This window comes from Balaenoptera physalus (assembly GCF_965194825.1).
Source record: "Balaenoptera physalus genome assembly, chromosome: 19".
Lineage (NCBI taxonomy): Eukaryota > Metazoa > Chordata > Mammalia > Artiodactyla > Balaenopteridae > Balaenoptera > Balaenoptera physalus.
Genome location: NC_138900.1, coordinates 20,094,687 through 20,111,431, shown reverse-complemented (window position 1 = coordinate 20,111,431; position 16,745 = coordinate 20,094,687). Strand labels below are relative to the sequence as shown.

Here is a 16,745-nt window from a genome sequence, read left to right as displayed (position 1 = left end):
CAGGGCTCGAACCCGTGTCCCCTGCACTGGCAGGCAGATTCTCAACCACTGTGCCACCAGGGAAGCCCCTGTCCTTTACTTCTTATATGCAGTTTTCTATCTTGTCATTCTTGCCAAGTCTTGACCTCCCTACCCTCAAATATGTGACCACAACTCACATTTCCCTAAAACCCATTCTCAGGTGACCTCAAAAGAGGGGAGGATGGATCAGGAATTATCTGGAACAGGCAGAGCAATGAAAAGCCAATGATTCAGGCAGAGGAAGGTCTGGTTTGGGAAGGTGTGGTATTCGGGTAGGTCTCAGAATTGCTAAGCTCTTGGAAACAGAGGGCAGCAGACAGGGATGGTGACAACTTCAGACTGTCACCTTGTAGCCTTGCAACTGAGGGGTTTGCAGGATTCTGGCTGTAGTCAGGGGCATTGGTGCTGGGGCTCACTCTGCAGCGTGCCCATCACCCTGATGGCTCCATGGGCCACTGATGAGTGTGATTCATACCAGGAGAGGTGATACTGCTTTTACTAGGAAGTCCAAATGTAAAATGAACAGACGTCCAGGAGGCCTGGGAGGTTTTGAAGTGTCTGTGCCATAAAACTATATCAAATATATAGTCTGGTTTAACAGTATAGCGTGTGTGCGTGTGTGTGTGTGTGTGTGTGTGAGAGAGAGAGAGAGAGAGAGAGAATCTCATTAAATATTTGGAATGACTGCATTTCAGAGGCCTCTGACCATGGCCTTGCATGCTGTCTCCTGGGTGTGAGTATACTAATCTGTGAGGCTGAGTTGAGAGCTAGCGGCTGGAAGGCTGGGAGCTGGGCCAGAGTTCATCTGCAGGTCCCTGGCTGGCCCATCGCTCCAGCTCTCCTGGTTGTGTCATCAGAGAAGCAAACAGCATCCTGCCTTCTCCCACAGTGGACTATATATTCCATAAGAACCAATCCAGTTGCAGATCAGAGAATGAGCAGTTTCTGTGGGTCTTTCTGCTGCCCCAGGTCCGGAGTTCTCTGGTCAGCCACTATACACCTAATCTAGGGTTTTAAACAATATTTGTTTACCTTTTCCTAAGTATGTAAAGTAATACATATTCATAATAGGTAACTTGGAAAGAAAATTTTATTATAACATCATTGTAATTCCTCCACACGGAGAAAATATATTGGTGCATTTGCATCTAGTTTTTCCTTTTTTTTTTTTGAATTTGGCCACACCGCATAGCTTGCCGGATCTTAGTTCTCCGGCCAGGGACCAAACCCTGGCCCCAGTAGTGAAAGCGCTGTGTCCTAACCACTGGACCGCCAGGGAATTCGCTGCATCTAGTTTTTCATTAATAAATATTTTGTAACAAAACTACAACCTTATTATTTATTTATTTCCATATCTTGCTTAACAATATGTCAAGAATATTTTATTATCATCATTATTACTCTCTGAAAGCACACTTTTTACTGGTTGCATAGTATTCCACTACTTGGCTATACTATTTATTTATTTAAATGTTTTTCTTCCAGGCTACTTTTATTTATTTATTTATTTATTTTTGATAATTTGTATTGGGGTATAGTTGATTTACAAGGTTGTGTTTGTTTCAGATGTACAGCAAAGTGATTCAGTTATACATATACATATAACTGTTCTTTTTCAGATTTTTTTCCCATATAGGTTATTACAGAATACTGAGTAAAGTTCCCTGTGCTATGCAGTAGGTCCGTGTTAGTTATCTATTTTATATATAGTAATGTGTACATCTTAATCCCAATCTCCTAATTTATCACTTCCCCCTCTGTTTCACCTTTGGTAACCGTAAGTTTGATTTCAAGATCTGTGAGTCTGTTTCTATTTTGTAAACAAGTTCATTTGTATCATTTTTTATCCATTTTTACGGTTGAATTGTATTCCACTATTTGGGTATACTACTATTTATTTAATCAGTCTTCCATCACTGGATATTTTAGGTGTTTCAATTATTTTCCAATAAAAAGTAGAAACAAATGAACACTCCTGTATATGGATTTTTGTGAGTGTCTCTGATTATTTTCTTAGGAAAACCTCAAGACCTTTGTGGGACCAACTGGGAAAGAGTGTTTCTCCTGCTCAGGCCACTTGACTGGTAGGGTGTTAGCTCGGAACAGTTGGAGGCCCTGTTCGCTGCTTTCTGGAGGATGAGGCCACTAGGAAAGTATAAAAGAGGAGGGGAGAGACATGGCTTCCTGATGATGTCATTCAAACACCTGGATCCAGCTGTACCTGGATTTGTAGTTCTTTTGTCTACAATGCATTTTACCTAATTCAGTTTGAGCCAGTATCTTTCACTAAACTCTTGTCAAACTCAGGGATGAAGTGCACAGTACTAGGGCTAGAAGTTGTGCTTGAACTTCTACGATAGCAGGTGACCATCCAGCCTCTGAAGATCTGCTGAGAATCTTCCTGTGGTGCCTTCAGACTCACTACATTTGAAGTCAGCCCATTTCCTTGCTGAAAATTCTGAACGTTAGAAAGTTCCCTCTCATAGTAGCTAAAATGTATTTTCCTATACTTTTTATTCCTGGATGAAGGTTGGAGAATGCCAGCATCCTTATTGAGGACGCCAGGGCTAGTACCTAACTCCCTCCAAAATGCCAGTGATGGGTGAAGTTAACCCATATCGCAGGGCTGGAACTCATGTACCACCAGAACTGACACACAAAGCCTCGCGTTCATACTTGAAGCAGCATTAATTCCCAAACCTCTCGTCCTCGGTTTCCCCTCCTTCAGTCTGGGCGGGAGAGAGGGCTTATTCAGCATGAAGCTGTCTTATCCACAGTTTAGCAAATGTCTGTGGAGTCTGTAAAGTGGTTTCTATCATAATAAAAATATTTTAACTTATAACCTCGGAAAGAGACAGGCATGGGAGTCTTTATGAAGCACAGAAATCCAGATGAGTATAATTTGAAAGTAATTTGAATCGTAATGAGTAATTTTAATGTAAACAGGCAGGAGGAAAAATTTGCTGGATTCTGATATAGTACACACCCCAAATAAATGTCTTTCGATGGAAATATTAGCGTCAAGGGAATCCAAGATGGTGCAGACGTCAGTGGCATAAAAGAGAAAGGATGTTTTCTGTGGCTGTAGGTTGGGGGTTTCAGCAGGAAAAGAAAGGCAGTTATCATGCTATATGGCCCATGGTCATTGCAGATCTAGCTTCTAAATGGAAACCTGGGGCAAAATGTAGCCATTTGAGAATATTGACTGGTTCTTATGAGGCCTGACAGAAAGATGAGCTGGAGGGTTTCTTAGGGATAGAGAGGTACAGGTATCCCCAAATATCAGGTACCTGATACTCCTCTCCACCTAACATCTGCACTTATATTTACCCAGTGCATCTATCCCATTTGTCCCACTCTTTGTCCTCACTCACATTTATTTGAAAGGAACCTTTACATTATTACAGCAGATGTAAGACCACAATCACTTGCCTTGAATAAAATGAAAACAAGAGAGCGTCAGTAAAAGCTAGCCTGATGCTTTTGCATGCCCAGAGCTCTGAGCCTCAGGTCTAGTCCCTTTTTGTTGAAAAAGATGAGCAAAATGTGAGAAAGATGTTTAAGGTGTCCTGACACCAAACTGAGTCTCTGACTTTGTTGTAATCAGAGTGATTTAAGAAAAAAAAAAGTTAAATAAAACCTGGGCAAATTTCTCATTGTGGTGTCTACTGTTATTTCCTGGGTTGTCCATGTGCTACTTCAAACCTTTTCAACTACTCCTATTACTAAGTACCCCTATCGATGGAGTCCAGGTCCCTCATTGAACAGATGGGATGCTGAGGACCAGAGAAGGGAGGAAGCCTTTCTGTGGTTCCAATAGCCCCCTAACTCCCAGTTCCAGCTTCTCTCTTGTTTCCATCCCTATTTCTGTGATTCACCACAGCAGCTCTTAAATGAATGTTGAGGGAATACTGCATGTCCGGGGTAAACTGGGGCAAATGTTTAACTCTCCTAGAAGAAGAAGCAACGTGAGGGTGGTCTCTCTGCATAGGACACACGGCCAGAAGCCTGCAGTGCTAGGCTGCTGGCGGAACTCAGGCCTCATCTCAAAGACAAGGACACTCAGCTCGAAGGACAATCTTTGTTGGCTCGAAGTTTGGCTTCTAGAGTGGCAGCTGCTTCTACCAAAGCACGTGCTGTGAATCCAGAATTTTCAGAAGTAATCGCCAACCCTCAAAAAAGACATGATTACACCAGAACTTCTCCGTGTGTTCACACTCTGTTCACTTAGTGTCTTGCTGCAATTTCCTCTGCACTGCATGTTCATGCGACGGCTTTTGCCTTGGAGCATCCGCACATGCAAACAGATCCTGATTGATGTCCAGTTGGGCTCCTCCCCAAATGGAGCCAGATCATTTTGTGTTGTTTATTTCTCCTTCATTTTAAAAATCATGCCTATTGCTTAAGCAGAGAGCACACTTTCAAGTTCAGTGGCAGGTCCGTGGAAAGCTGGAAAGCTTCATTATTTCTACCTCAGGGGGTTTCATCAGTGTCTATCATAGGTGGCCTTGGAACAAGACCTTTGTTTCAGAGACTAATTGAAAATGCAGCTTCCTGGGCCTTCCCCAGAATTACAGAATCTGAAGTTTGAGACCCTTGTAGTCCACATTTTAAAATAGGGCTTAGAGTCCTGTTCGCCCTAAGCCAATGGGTAGATGTCCTTGCAGGGCAAATATTCATTCTCCACCTGGACGTGCTTCAATATGTGGTTCGCAACCCCTTCCAGCCCTGGGACTGTGCACTTCGTTCTGTAGTTGACACTAGTTTTGCTGGCGGGTAAAAAACAGTTAAACTGGATTAGATGAAATGTAGACAAAGGGACTGCAAGTTCAGGTACAGCTGAAGCCAGGTGTTCAATCTATCACCAGCCAATCAGTCAATGGATTTTCACTGAGCACCTGCTGAGTGCTAAGTCCTGTGCAGGTCTCTGCTGAGAGGGAGGAGGTCCCTACCTTCAGGAACCTTTTGGTTTGTTGGGAAGGCAAGGCACATGTTCGAAGAGGCTTATCCAACATGAGGCAAATAATAATACAAGAAGACGCTCGCAGATATCTGCCATCCACAGGGCAGACCCTGTCCTGTTCATTTACTAACTCACATACCATTACTGCCTACTTGTGCTGGTAACTCAAAAATAATTCTTTATATTCATTTTTCGGTACTATGCTGAGTTTGGGGCATACAGGGATGCATAGCACATAGCCTTGACCCTCCAGGAGCTCATATTTGACTGGAGCATGTGACCCTTGGAAGAGACCCGGGGAGCTAGACAGGTCTGACTGTGACCCCATGCTCTGGAGCTTGGGCACACAGAGCCCCCAGCTAGTGACTCTGGGATCTGGTGTCCTAAGCCGCGATTCTGTTGCGACCTCTTGTGAAGAAGTCCTGTCTTATATGGCGTATCAGTTTCCCGTGTCTGCTGTAACAAATTGCCAAAAACTTGGTGATTTAAAACAACAGACATTCCCTCACAGTTCTGGAGGCCAGAGGTCTGAAATCGGTATCACTGGGCCCAAATCAAGGTGCCAGCATGGTCTTGCTCCAGCAGGAAGCTCTGGGGGAGAACCCATTCCTTGCCTCTTCCATCTTCTGGTGGCAGCTAGCATTCTTTGGCTTGTGGCTGCATTCCTCCAGTTTTCAAAGCCAGCATCTCCAAACCTCTGTCTGTTCCATCTTCACATTACCTTCTCTTCCATGTGTGTCAAATTTCCCTCTGCCTCCCTCTCCTAAGGTCCCTTGTGATTGCCTTTGGGGCCACCAAGATAATCAAACCATCTCAAGATCCTTCACATAATCACATCACATCTGCAAATTACATCCTTATGGGGTGACATTCATAGTTCCAGGGATTAGGACCTGCTATGGTCCGAATATGCAAACCCATATGTTGAAATCTTAACCCTCAAGGACGGTGGCCTTAGGAGGTGGGGCCTTTGGGAGGAACTGAAGTCATGAGGATGAAATCCTCAAGAGTGGGATTAGTACCTTATAAAATAGGCTCCAGAGAGATCCCTCTCCCCTTCCATCTGTGTGGACACAGTGAGGTGATGACTCTGAACCAGGAAGAAGACTTTCACCAGAAGCCAGCCGTGCAGGCACCTTGATCTTGGACTCCCAGCCTCCAGAACGGTGAGAAACAAATTTCTGTTTTTTTAAACTACCCAGGATGTGATATTTTGTTATACCAGTCTGAATGGCCTAAGACACCTGATGTCTTTGGGGTCCATTGTCCTGACTACCACCCGTGGCTTCCTTGGTCATCAGGCGCAGGCTGGGCATACACATATTGCCATAAGTATTCCCTCCACAAATGTGCAGTCTCTCGTCCCCTCTGTACCATTTTCTGGCCAACTTCCCCAGGACACGTGTCCTCCTTGCTAGGGAAGAGCTCAGAGTCACAGGTCAGGCTGCAGCTCTGTGGCCTCCCCGGGAGAGGGCTGGCCCTCCCCTTCCTGTTGGCTGGAGGTTTGCGGAGAGCTCATCATCGCCTTGTCTCTCTCGTGTGAATGCCCGCATTCTGTGAGCAGCAAGAGGGTCACAAGTCAGTGCATGCTCAGGGTCAGTGAGGAAACACAGAGAGATTAAGGGGACAAAGAGAGGGCAGGGCAGGGCGTCCTCCTGCTGGGAGTTAACCTAGCAGAACCACAGCAAGACAGGCAGTCTGCCCTGCCCTCCCAGGGCCTGGCTCTTCCCTGTCTGAGAAGGGATACCAGGCTGCTCACGGCATTTCCTCCATCCTGCATCCCAAGAGCCTGACTCCACACCTACCAATGGAAATGCTGCCTTCCTAACAGGCAAGCCAAGGGGCCCTGTCTTGTCCTGAGTCTCTCTGAAGTGTTGCATTCATATCATGATTTCCCTTCTTGAAGCATCTCACAGGATGCTCAGGACCACCACAGCCTGGCCTTACCACGTCCATTTTCCAGGTGAAGAGACTGAGGCCCAGAGAGGCCAACTGAGGACACAGGAAGGGAGAAGGATGGATAAAGACCCCAGACTATGGACACCCTGTCTGGAGATTGGCCTCTTAGTCTAGGAGAAGCCTGTGTGTAGAAGGGAGAGGAAAAGGCCAGCCCTCAAGTATTTCTGGACACAGCCAGCCTTGGCCTCTGCCCTCACCTCTTCCGAAAACCTGGAGGGCTGGAGGACCCAAACACTTAGATGGTTCACACATTCCGGAAGTCTCAGGATACACACAACCTGATGAGGGTCTCCAGGACAGTCTTATTGGGAATTGTGGGTCACTGGGGAAAGGTTTCTACAGATGCATAAGCTGAAGTTTTAACCAGGCCCCTCCTCTTCATCCCCAACCACACAACCCTCCTTATCCCTTACAAAGTCATCAAGTCACTGCAGAGAAGCAGGTCACCGGGGTTGGGGTGGGTAGAGGCCTGGTCAGGCTTGATCCCCCAGAGAAAGTCATCTGGTTATACAGCCTCGGGTCTGATGGGCGATGGTTGAAGTTTTTTGGGGGGAAGAAGGGAATCTGCTCTACCTGTCCCCACTGTGTCTGGGAACTGACGCCAGTTGCCAAGACTGATACTCAGGGCCATGTTGGCCTTTCTATCATCGTCTTGTGGAGTGGAGCCAGAGTGGTTACTTGCCCCAGGCTGAGTGGTCATCTTCTTTTTGAAGGGACTTAGGGTGGGTAGGCTCTGGGGGCCAGCCTCCTCCCATCAATGTGCTGGGGACAGTGGCTTGGGACCCATGGATTTCTCTCTTCTGTCCTAAAGAAGCAGCAAAAGCTGTCTGCAGAGGGAGACAGAGGAGGAGGAGATGCCAGCTTGGGGCCTGGCAGTGTTCCCATCCTCCCTGCCCTGGGTTCCTCCACTGGTCTCTGCTTCCTAATGACAGAATTCGCTTGGTTGCTTGAGACTGAATGAGTGGCCCCTGCTACTTGCAGCCAAAGGAGCTCTGACGGCAGCTGCAGCTGTGTGGGCCTTTGTGAACAGCACGGCCCCAGGCATGGTTTGGGTGGAGGCCCAAGGACCCTAGATGGAGGGACAGCTGCTCTTCTGACTCCCTGAGGTCCAGCAGGGGCTGGGGTTGGATCCTGCTGACCCTGAGGTCAATTACCCCCCCCCCCCCCGAGGAGAGAACAGTCTCTGTGGATGTCCTGAATGGCCAAGTAGGACACGTCATTTGAAAGTGGGACAGGATTCCTGCAGGCGGAGGGAAGCCAGGAAAGTCATTCCAAGGGTTTCCACACTCACTGCCCGGCACTCCTCCTTCCTTTACTTTCTTCCCCGGCCTCACCATTTATTTCCTCTCTATCCCCCCTCTCAGCCTGCAAACCAGGAAAATGCACTCTTTCACCCAAACTCAAGTAAATCATCCAGTGCCATAGAAAGTTACGTTCAACACTAGGGAAAATTGAATTTATCTTGGAAATGTTTTATTCTTCCAAAAGTTCACTTTGGCAAAGTCTAATGTATAAAAAAGCATGAAATACTACCGTTCCAGACGGAGCTGCTTCTCTGCCGAGCATTAAGCCGTGGGGTCCGAATCCCGCCTCACTCCCGTCAACCACTCTCTTTAACTCAAATGCCCATCAATGTCCCTGCTAAATGGGAGTCTTAGGCACATCTCGTCTTATCATAATGTCACGAAACCCATAGAATTACAAATCAGGTTTAAGGCAGAAACCATGACAGCCAAATCTAAGTACACCAAAAGTACATTAAGTATCTGTCTTCATTTAGCACCCCCATTCCAACCCACCGCTCAGCTCAGACCCACTCCGCACAGCGCTCAGCTTGACACAGCCTAAGATCCATTTTCGAGTGGACTGAAATATAAATGACAGTTCACCCTGCACACGAACATAGACAACTGTATAAAATATTTAAATAAAGACAGCAAAGAACAGAAGATTGCTGTAAAGCCTTTGGCAGACCCAGCCTTGGGGAATTTAGCAGTTTGAGATTCATTACAAATTTCATCTTTAATGTTATTTTTAGTTCAATATTTTGTAGCACTCAGAAGTAAATCTTGGTATGCTGTCTCCTCTCCCCTGGCTTCCTCTCCTCTGGTGTCTGATCCTTCAGTTTTACTGAAACCTAATACGTTGTCAATAAAATTGATTTGTGACATCGTAATGCTGTGTGTTGCCATCTCCTGTTCCTTGATGTAATGGGGAGAGGATGATTGCATGATTTGGCAAAGTGAGGCAGGTTACTCTTTACTGTGGAATAAATTGGCATGAACTTGGAAACCACGCTGCAGCAACACAGAAACTCGCCATGTATTCTTGCCTTTTGTGCTTTGCCATTTTGGAGGTCTAGCTTCCAATATCACTCCTGAATGCAAAGTGTCCACCTGTCCTCTCTAGAGAGTCACCACCTCAGATACAGATGCAAAGGAGAGGAGGAAATCTTGGGTTTCAATACTTACTATTCAGTTCCCCTCTCGATATGACTTTCCACCTGGAAACCTCAAGCTGGTTTGGCGCCTCCAAATGAAATTCTAAAAGAGGCGCCTGTCCGCAAGCTGCGGGTAGGAGAGGACCAGTTGACCAGAAGCTCTGTCCTGAGGTCATTCTGTGGGCTCTTCAGTCTTCTTGGGAGACTGCAGGGAGAATAAAGCCTTGTGCATGAGGCAGCTGGCGAGGTGAGAGGGAACGCAGAGAATGCTGACTTGCTTTGATGTATGAACTTGAAGTCCCTGAAGAAGGAGCAGAACCCAGAAAATTCCTGAGATTTTGATTGAACTGAGATGGTCATTCTCATTTGTCATATTAGGACAGGCCCTGATTTCTGATCCAGGGAGATGAGGGGGTGGTGAGGAAGGTTCAGACTGAAGCTCAGAGCAGCTTGACAGAAACAGATATTCGACCCCCAAATCAGGTGACCCGTGATATCTGCCACACAGAGATTTCATAGGCAAACTAGCCTTTCTGTGACTTGGTTTCTCCATATCAAAAATGGGTCTGATGCCCTTGGCTTCCTATTTTATTAGAACAGCTGAGGATGAAGGAATACAAGAACTCTCCTAGCATTAGTGATGTGTTTACATAGGCAAAAGCAAAAGGCGAGAACTGGGGTGCTTATCTGGGTAATTTACACCTAAATAAAACCCAAAAGTTTTTTTCAATTAATTTTTATTGGAATATAGTTGATTTACAATATTGTGTTAGTTTCTGCTGTATAGCAAAGTGATTCAGTTATACATATACATATATCCACTCTTTTTTAGATTCTTTTTCCATATAGGTCATTGCAGAGTATTGAGTAGAGATCTCTGTGCTATAGAGTATGTTCTTATTAGTTATCTATTTTATATATAGTAGTGTGTATATGTCACTTCCAATCTCCCAATTTATCCCTCCCCCCTTTCATTCGAAAAGATACATGCACCTAAATGTTTACTGCAGCACTATTTACAATAGCCAAGACAGCACTATTTACAATAGCCAAGGAAGCAAACTAAATGTCCATTTAAGGATAAATGGATATAGAAGTCCAATAGTTTTTTTTTTTTTTTTTTTAATAGGGAAGGATTTTTATTTATTTATTTTTGGCTGTGTTGGGTCTTCGTTTTGTGCGAGGGCTTTCTCTAGTTGCGGCAAGCAGGGGCCACTCTTCATCGCGGTGCACGGGCCGTTCACTATCGCGGCCTCTCTTGTTGTGGGGCACAGACTCCAGACGCGCAGGCTCAGTAGTTGTGGCTCACAGGCCTAGTTACTCCGCGGCATGTGGGATATTCCCAGACCAGGGCTCGAACCCGTGTCCCCTGCATTGGCAGGCAGATTCTCAACCACTGCGCCACCAGGGAAGCCCAGTCCAATAGTTTTTAAAGCAAAGATACTCAGAAGTTTCAACTCTGGAACCAAGTGTACCTAGATCATTCAGGCTAGGGATTTGCGGAGCGAGTGCTGTCCTAAGTAACCTGTTGGGGGATGAGAAAGGGGGGGAGACAAGGGAAGAAACCAGGCAAGGATACTGGTTCAGCCAGAGTCTACTTTCAGGTCCATGAGGAACTCTGGAGTATTAATGGCACCACGAGTTGTCCCACCTTGAGGCAAGGGGTCTGGGCTTTTGGATTCCTGTTTTAGTCTGCCATTGGTTGGGCCACCTCCAGGGTATTTCCAGGTGAGGTGACTCCCCCAGGGCTGAGGATGGTCCTCAGGAGCTGCGCAAACTCGTTACCACTGATATTCACAGCGGCCTGAGATAGGAGCCACGGCCCGTTACAGGTGGGTCTGGTGGGGCACCACTATCCAGTGAAATTTCATTCTAACATTTTCCCTCTGAGCTGAGAGCTACCCTCCAGATCCATGAAGGCAAGAAACCTCACTGTGCTCCAGTAAGTTTTTGAACATCTCAGAAGAAAAACATGTTCACTAATAAAGGTTTGGGCGGAAAGGAAAGCTGATGATTTGCAGCAGTATCTTAGGAGAGGAAGGAGAGGAAAGGGTCATCTTGAGAGCAACAGAGGGACTGTTTTTGCCTCTATCCTGTGACATGACATTCACTTAAGTACCTGCTGTTAGATTCCATGAGAAAATACGTGTAAAGCATTTCACACCATGTCTGTCACATAGTAACCACTCAATAAACGTTAGCTTGTTATTATTATCATTTTCCTAAATGGTGAGGTCAAACCCATTAGCTGGGTTTTTCTTTTTAATGAAAACTCTGATAAGATAATCCTTGTGAGGTAGAAAGGCTTTGAATCCCTTGTTAACTGGGATGATTAAAATGCACTTGATTATGCTGGGGCAGTGACAGCATATAGATTTTCTTACATGCCCACTCCAACTGAGTGTGGTGACTGCTATTGTTTGGAAGAATTCTGAGGCCATATCTAGGTCCAGGGAGAGGGGTTTCACTGATGAATTAGTCGTGTCTACCACCCACCCCAGAGAAGAGGTGTGAGCATGCGTAATCCGTGGCATCCTTGTCCTTTGGAATCATCAGAATTCATGGCTTTTATTAATCGTAAAGCTCCAAGGAAGCAGAGGACAAGCGCTGCTTCTCTCCTAAAGCAGCAAGTACAAGCTTGGGGCTTTTCACTTTGCAGAGGTGAGGTAGGAAGAAGTCCCCAGAATGTGCCACAGGTAAAGATATTTTCTCAGTAGTACCTGAATTTTCCCAAAAAAGGAAGAGAAAGGAAGAGGGGGAGAAGTTGGAGGAGGGGAAAAAGATCTCCATGATTTGTAGCATCTAATAACTAAAAGCATTAATATCCAGAATATGTGTGGGTCTCTAAACACATAAATAACTGCAAATAAATAATAAAGAGACAAACATCTCGGAAGAAAAATGGACAAGGCTAGAACTTCTTCAATGAAATCCAATGGCCAAAAGCAAGAGCTGCTCAGTTTCACCAGTTGTGCATGATATGCGAAATAAAACAGCATCCTATGCTCCAAACTGGCAAAACTTTTCAATCTGACAACATGAAAGGCTGGGAGGATGTGGGAACTGAGTGGGAGTATGCATTTTACAAACCCTTAGGATAGCAAACTGGCAACCTCTAGAATGACTAATAAGATGTGCAGATCTTCTGCCCTGCCAGCATCTCTGTCTCTGGGTGTGCGCTTCAGTAAAACTTTGCTCAAGGAGTCACATGGAAGGATGCTTACAGCAAAGGCCGAAATTAACCAAACTGCCCATCACCGGGGAAATGGGTAAGTAGAGAGTGAGCAGACATAGGACATATAGCTCACCTCTGAGCAACAGAGAACCATCCAATCATATTCACGGAGAGAATAAGGACAGCCAGAACGGCAACTTCCCACTCACCTGCACCATATATGTCTTCTCTGAATACAAACGAAGCGACTGGAAGCTGTATCCGTGTGGATAATTCTAATCCTACATGGGAGGGATTGGAATGGGGAGGGTCAAAGGGAACTTTAGTTTTATTTATAATTTTTAAGTTTTTACTGTAAGAACATGTTCATGTATTCTTTGAGTAATTAAGTTCATAATTTTTAAGTTTTTACAGTAAGAACGTGTTCGTGTATTCTTTCAGTAATTAAGTTCATTTTAAAAGAGCCCTGGCTCCTGGACCAAACATAATACAGGAGGGTGGCAGGGTGAGGTCAGCCAGACAGATGTGCTGCATGTCCCTGTACCCACAGCGGCCTTGGGGCCCCTTCTCCTTGGTGTCCACTGACTGCATCGTTATTGAGCTCCGTCGGAAGCTGGTTACTCAGAGGGCAGCCTGTGGCATCCCTACTGGATACTGCTTGAAGTCACGTTCACAGAGACAGAGATGTAGGGCGGGCAGGGAGTGGAATGCCAGTACTTGCATTACCCAGGCTTTGGGAGGCTCCTGGGTAGGCTCCTGCCATCTCTGGCACTTTGGAGCAGACTGTGAGCAGCAGAGGTAATTTGTTTTGGACCTCCTGCCCTCCCCGTCCACGGCGCTGGATGGTAAGTCTCTCCATATTGACATCTCTGTGGCGTCAGGAGTGGGTGACCCATGACCGCTCAGAGGGGCTTCTTCCTTGACTTCTGCATCTTTCCAGACTCTAAAACCACTAGGCAGAGACACCTCCTGCAAATCCCTCAGATGCAGCTTCTGTTTGGAGGGCTGGTCAAACCTTTCTAGCCTTCCTCACCACCATTGCTGCATTAAAGATGGCGGCCCATCACCTCTGGTTGTCACAGGCTCACTCCCCAGGCCAAGCCTCTTCTCTGCTGGCCAGTCCTCCCTGCAGTCTCTCCTCCAGGCCCAGCCCCTGGGGAAGGCTCCACTCTCTGACTCTCATGAATGCTTTGTTTTAGATTCACTGGTGAAAGACCTTCATTATTGCCTTTCTCAAGGCTAAGACAAGAGGACTTGACACAGCCTGAGCATTCTTGAGACGGGCCTGGGAGAGCTCAGGCTGGGGGTGGGGACGTGTGTGGAAGCAGTTTCCCCTACCCTCTCTGTCCTTCCATGACCATTCTTGTGCCCACCGCCCCTTCCCTTAATTCACACTGCCATCATCTGTGCCGATCCGAGCCCCTGGACAGACTTTCTTGCCACCAGTGTTGCCCCCTTCAGCCTGTTTCCTGCACAGCAGCCAGGAGCACTGCTTTCAGGGAGAGGTACTAAATCCAAGTGTCCTTGATCATTGTTGTTAATTATTGAATAGTTGCTGAGAGCATAGGATATGGAGCGGGTCCCAACGAACTCCAGTATGCATACCCTTAACTGCCACACTGTTCACCACATTGGCGTCGAGAAGAGAGGTCAGAGATGGATGTGGCCCTCAGAGTCAGGAGTTCCAGGCCGGAGTGACACAGGAGAGGATGGTCTGTGGTCCAGGCAGCATCTGTGGCTCAGAGTCAGAATGTTTCCCTTCAGTTCTTGGCTCAGCTGCCTAGAATTTTGAGGCCACTGAGTGATGTCCCAGGTAGCTGAGCCTAGACTGAACCCAGGTTTTCTATTTCCTCCTGTGGGTGAGGGGCATTGCCGTCTGAGTGTGGAGTGGATCACTCAAGCCTAGCCTCTCAGCCAGGCTCATTCGTCAAATCACCTGATCAGCAGGAATTTATTGAGAACCCACTGTGTGCCAGGGATTCTTCAAGACTTGCAGGATGCAGATAAGGACACAATCCAACCTTTCATCTAGCAGAAGGGATAGAAATAGAAATTGAAGAGCACAGAGTGGCAGGTGCTACTGGGGCAGAAAGGAAAGGTGCTCTGGACACGCACACGTCCCTCGACTCGGGGGAGGCTCCTTAGCTGACCCCGTCCCTGCATCCCCAGCAGAGCGAGCGGCATTACACAAGCATAGATGTGTGAGGGAGCTTGGTGCCTTCTCCCCAGAAGGTGCATTTCAGAGGGGCTGAGGTCTCCTGTGGGTGTGAAGGTCGAGGAAGAGCTGTGTGGTGTAGCAGACATGGTAGGAGCCCCACCCATATCACATCTGCATCCTCAAGGATGCTCACATGCGACGTTCCTACTGCAAGCCCCTCCCACCACAGGACCGTGCCTGTACCTTGCAGGTGAGGCATCCTGGAATGCCAGGGAGCTTACACCACCAGGAACAGCCTTCGCCCGTTGGGTGGGACCAACCTGTGGCTCATCCGCACAGGGTCCCAGTCTATCCCAGCAGGCCCGAGCCCCGCTGCCCACAGCAGTCACCCGCTCACGGACGCCTGCATGACCCGCCTCCCTTTCCTGCCTCCCCCCTCATGTTTCCTGGGATGACCTCCTACATGAAGATCCAGACTGGTGCCCTCGTCTAAGGGCTGGCTTCTGGAACACATCACACAACCTGAGACAAGACATGTGAGGAAAACCTGGTTTGGTTCCTACCTCACCCCTTGTGTGTGTCTCAGCGGGCCTTCCTGCCCCATTCAGGAGAGGTTCTGGCGTGTCTGTTTCTGCCACACCTGCCGACAGGTCAGCGGAGCGAAGGCCAGCCTGCTTCCAGCCTGGCAGGCCCTGCCTCGCCTTCTGCAGTCTTCCCACCACAGCCACACCCCTTGTTTACCAAATGCTCAATTTTGGTTATGTTACTATAAAAATCAAGCAGCTGGCAATTCCAGCTTGATTAGCAGGTCTCCAGTTTTGATTAGGAAATTACTGTAGTAATCAAGGTTAATTCTCATTGCAGTGCTCAGCAATAGATTTTGTATTTTGCAGGGAAATGGTTTTCCTGCCTGGGATGGAGAACATCTCATGAAAGAAACCTAAAGAGAGGAAAGGAGAGCAGTGCATCTGAGCGGCATTGAGATCGGACGCCTGCAAGACTTTGTTGTCTGTTCTACCTTCAGATAGGCCCTTTCCTGGGGCAAAGGAGCCTGGAAAAGACCTCCTGAGAAATACCAGGTCCCCCACCTTGGGGCTTTCTGAGTGTCTTTGAGAAACTTGGGAAATACTTTTTGCTGGAACTGAAATCCCCCAGCTGCTGGGGCCAGGGAGTCAGTGCTGGAGATCAGAGGCGCCTTGAACTGAAGGATGTCTTTAAATGCTTCCATGTGAGGCGGAGGAAGACATCTTCTGTGCAAGCTGGTTGGGGGTAGCCGCTCCACTCCCCACTCTGGGGGCGGTTGCTCTCTCCAGGGAATGAATGTCATCCATGGAAGGAGTCAGGAGTTCCGATAGATGCTCAGGCTTGAGAGAAAGCTCTTGGGACGGCGAAGTCCTGCAGCTGAATTTCATTTCTGACTTTGCCCTGGCTCCAGTGTTTGGACTGTGGACCCTGGACGAGTTGGGATAAAGGTGTCCTGTCCCACAGGTCGAGACATCAGGCAGGATAGAGGAGGTGCCCCTCCCCCAGGCTCTCTCCGTGAGCCCATTCCTCCCTGCTGTAACTCCCTGTGTGGTAATCACTAAATGTTAGCAATAGAGGCTTTATCTCCAGTAGGTGACGTTTGATTTCAGTATCTCTTTGGGGATGGATACTGTCAGTCCCTAGAGTTCACCTTTGTTGGCAGGAAAGTGGCACCCGAGTTGAGACCGTGTTGGAGGCTCGGATGTGCCCTGGCCCCATCCTACCCTCTGAGTCAGAAGGCAGCTTACAGGGTTGCTCCGCCTTCTATACCATCCTCCAGGCAGCCCCTCGCCCACATGTCCATGAGTACCCACCCCCGCACCCCACCCCCACTGCTACACACACAGCTGCTCTCAGCTCCGCCTGGATATGAAGATGAAACGAGTCCCACTGCAGCCCTGCCCCTCACCCTGTCCTCCAGACAGTAGGAGCTGGTGTGTGCCCTGCTGTAGATCCTGTGCTGGGAGATCTTTCTCCAGGACTACCGGGTAGGGGCAGCAGCAGA

At 47.5% G+C, this 16,745-nt stretch overlaps 1 long non-coding RNA gene across 1 annotated transcript in view; it reads left to right on the top strand.

Moving 5' to 3' along the window:
• Positions 1-16,317, top strand: part of LOC309648466 — a 44,766-nt gene extending 28,449 nt beyond the window's left edge. Inside the window, exon 4 of the long non-coding RNA XR_014256673.1 lies at positions 34-16,317. This is a non-coding gene — a long non-coding RNA (uncharacterized lncRNA). The remainder of the gene's footprint in view (positions 1-33) is intronic.
• Positions 16,318-16,745: the final 428 nt, after the last annotated feature.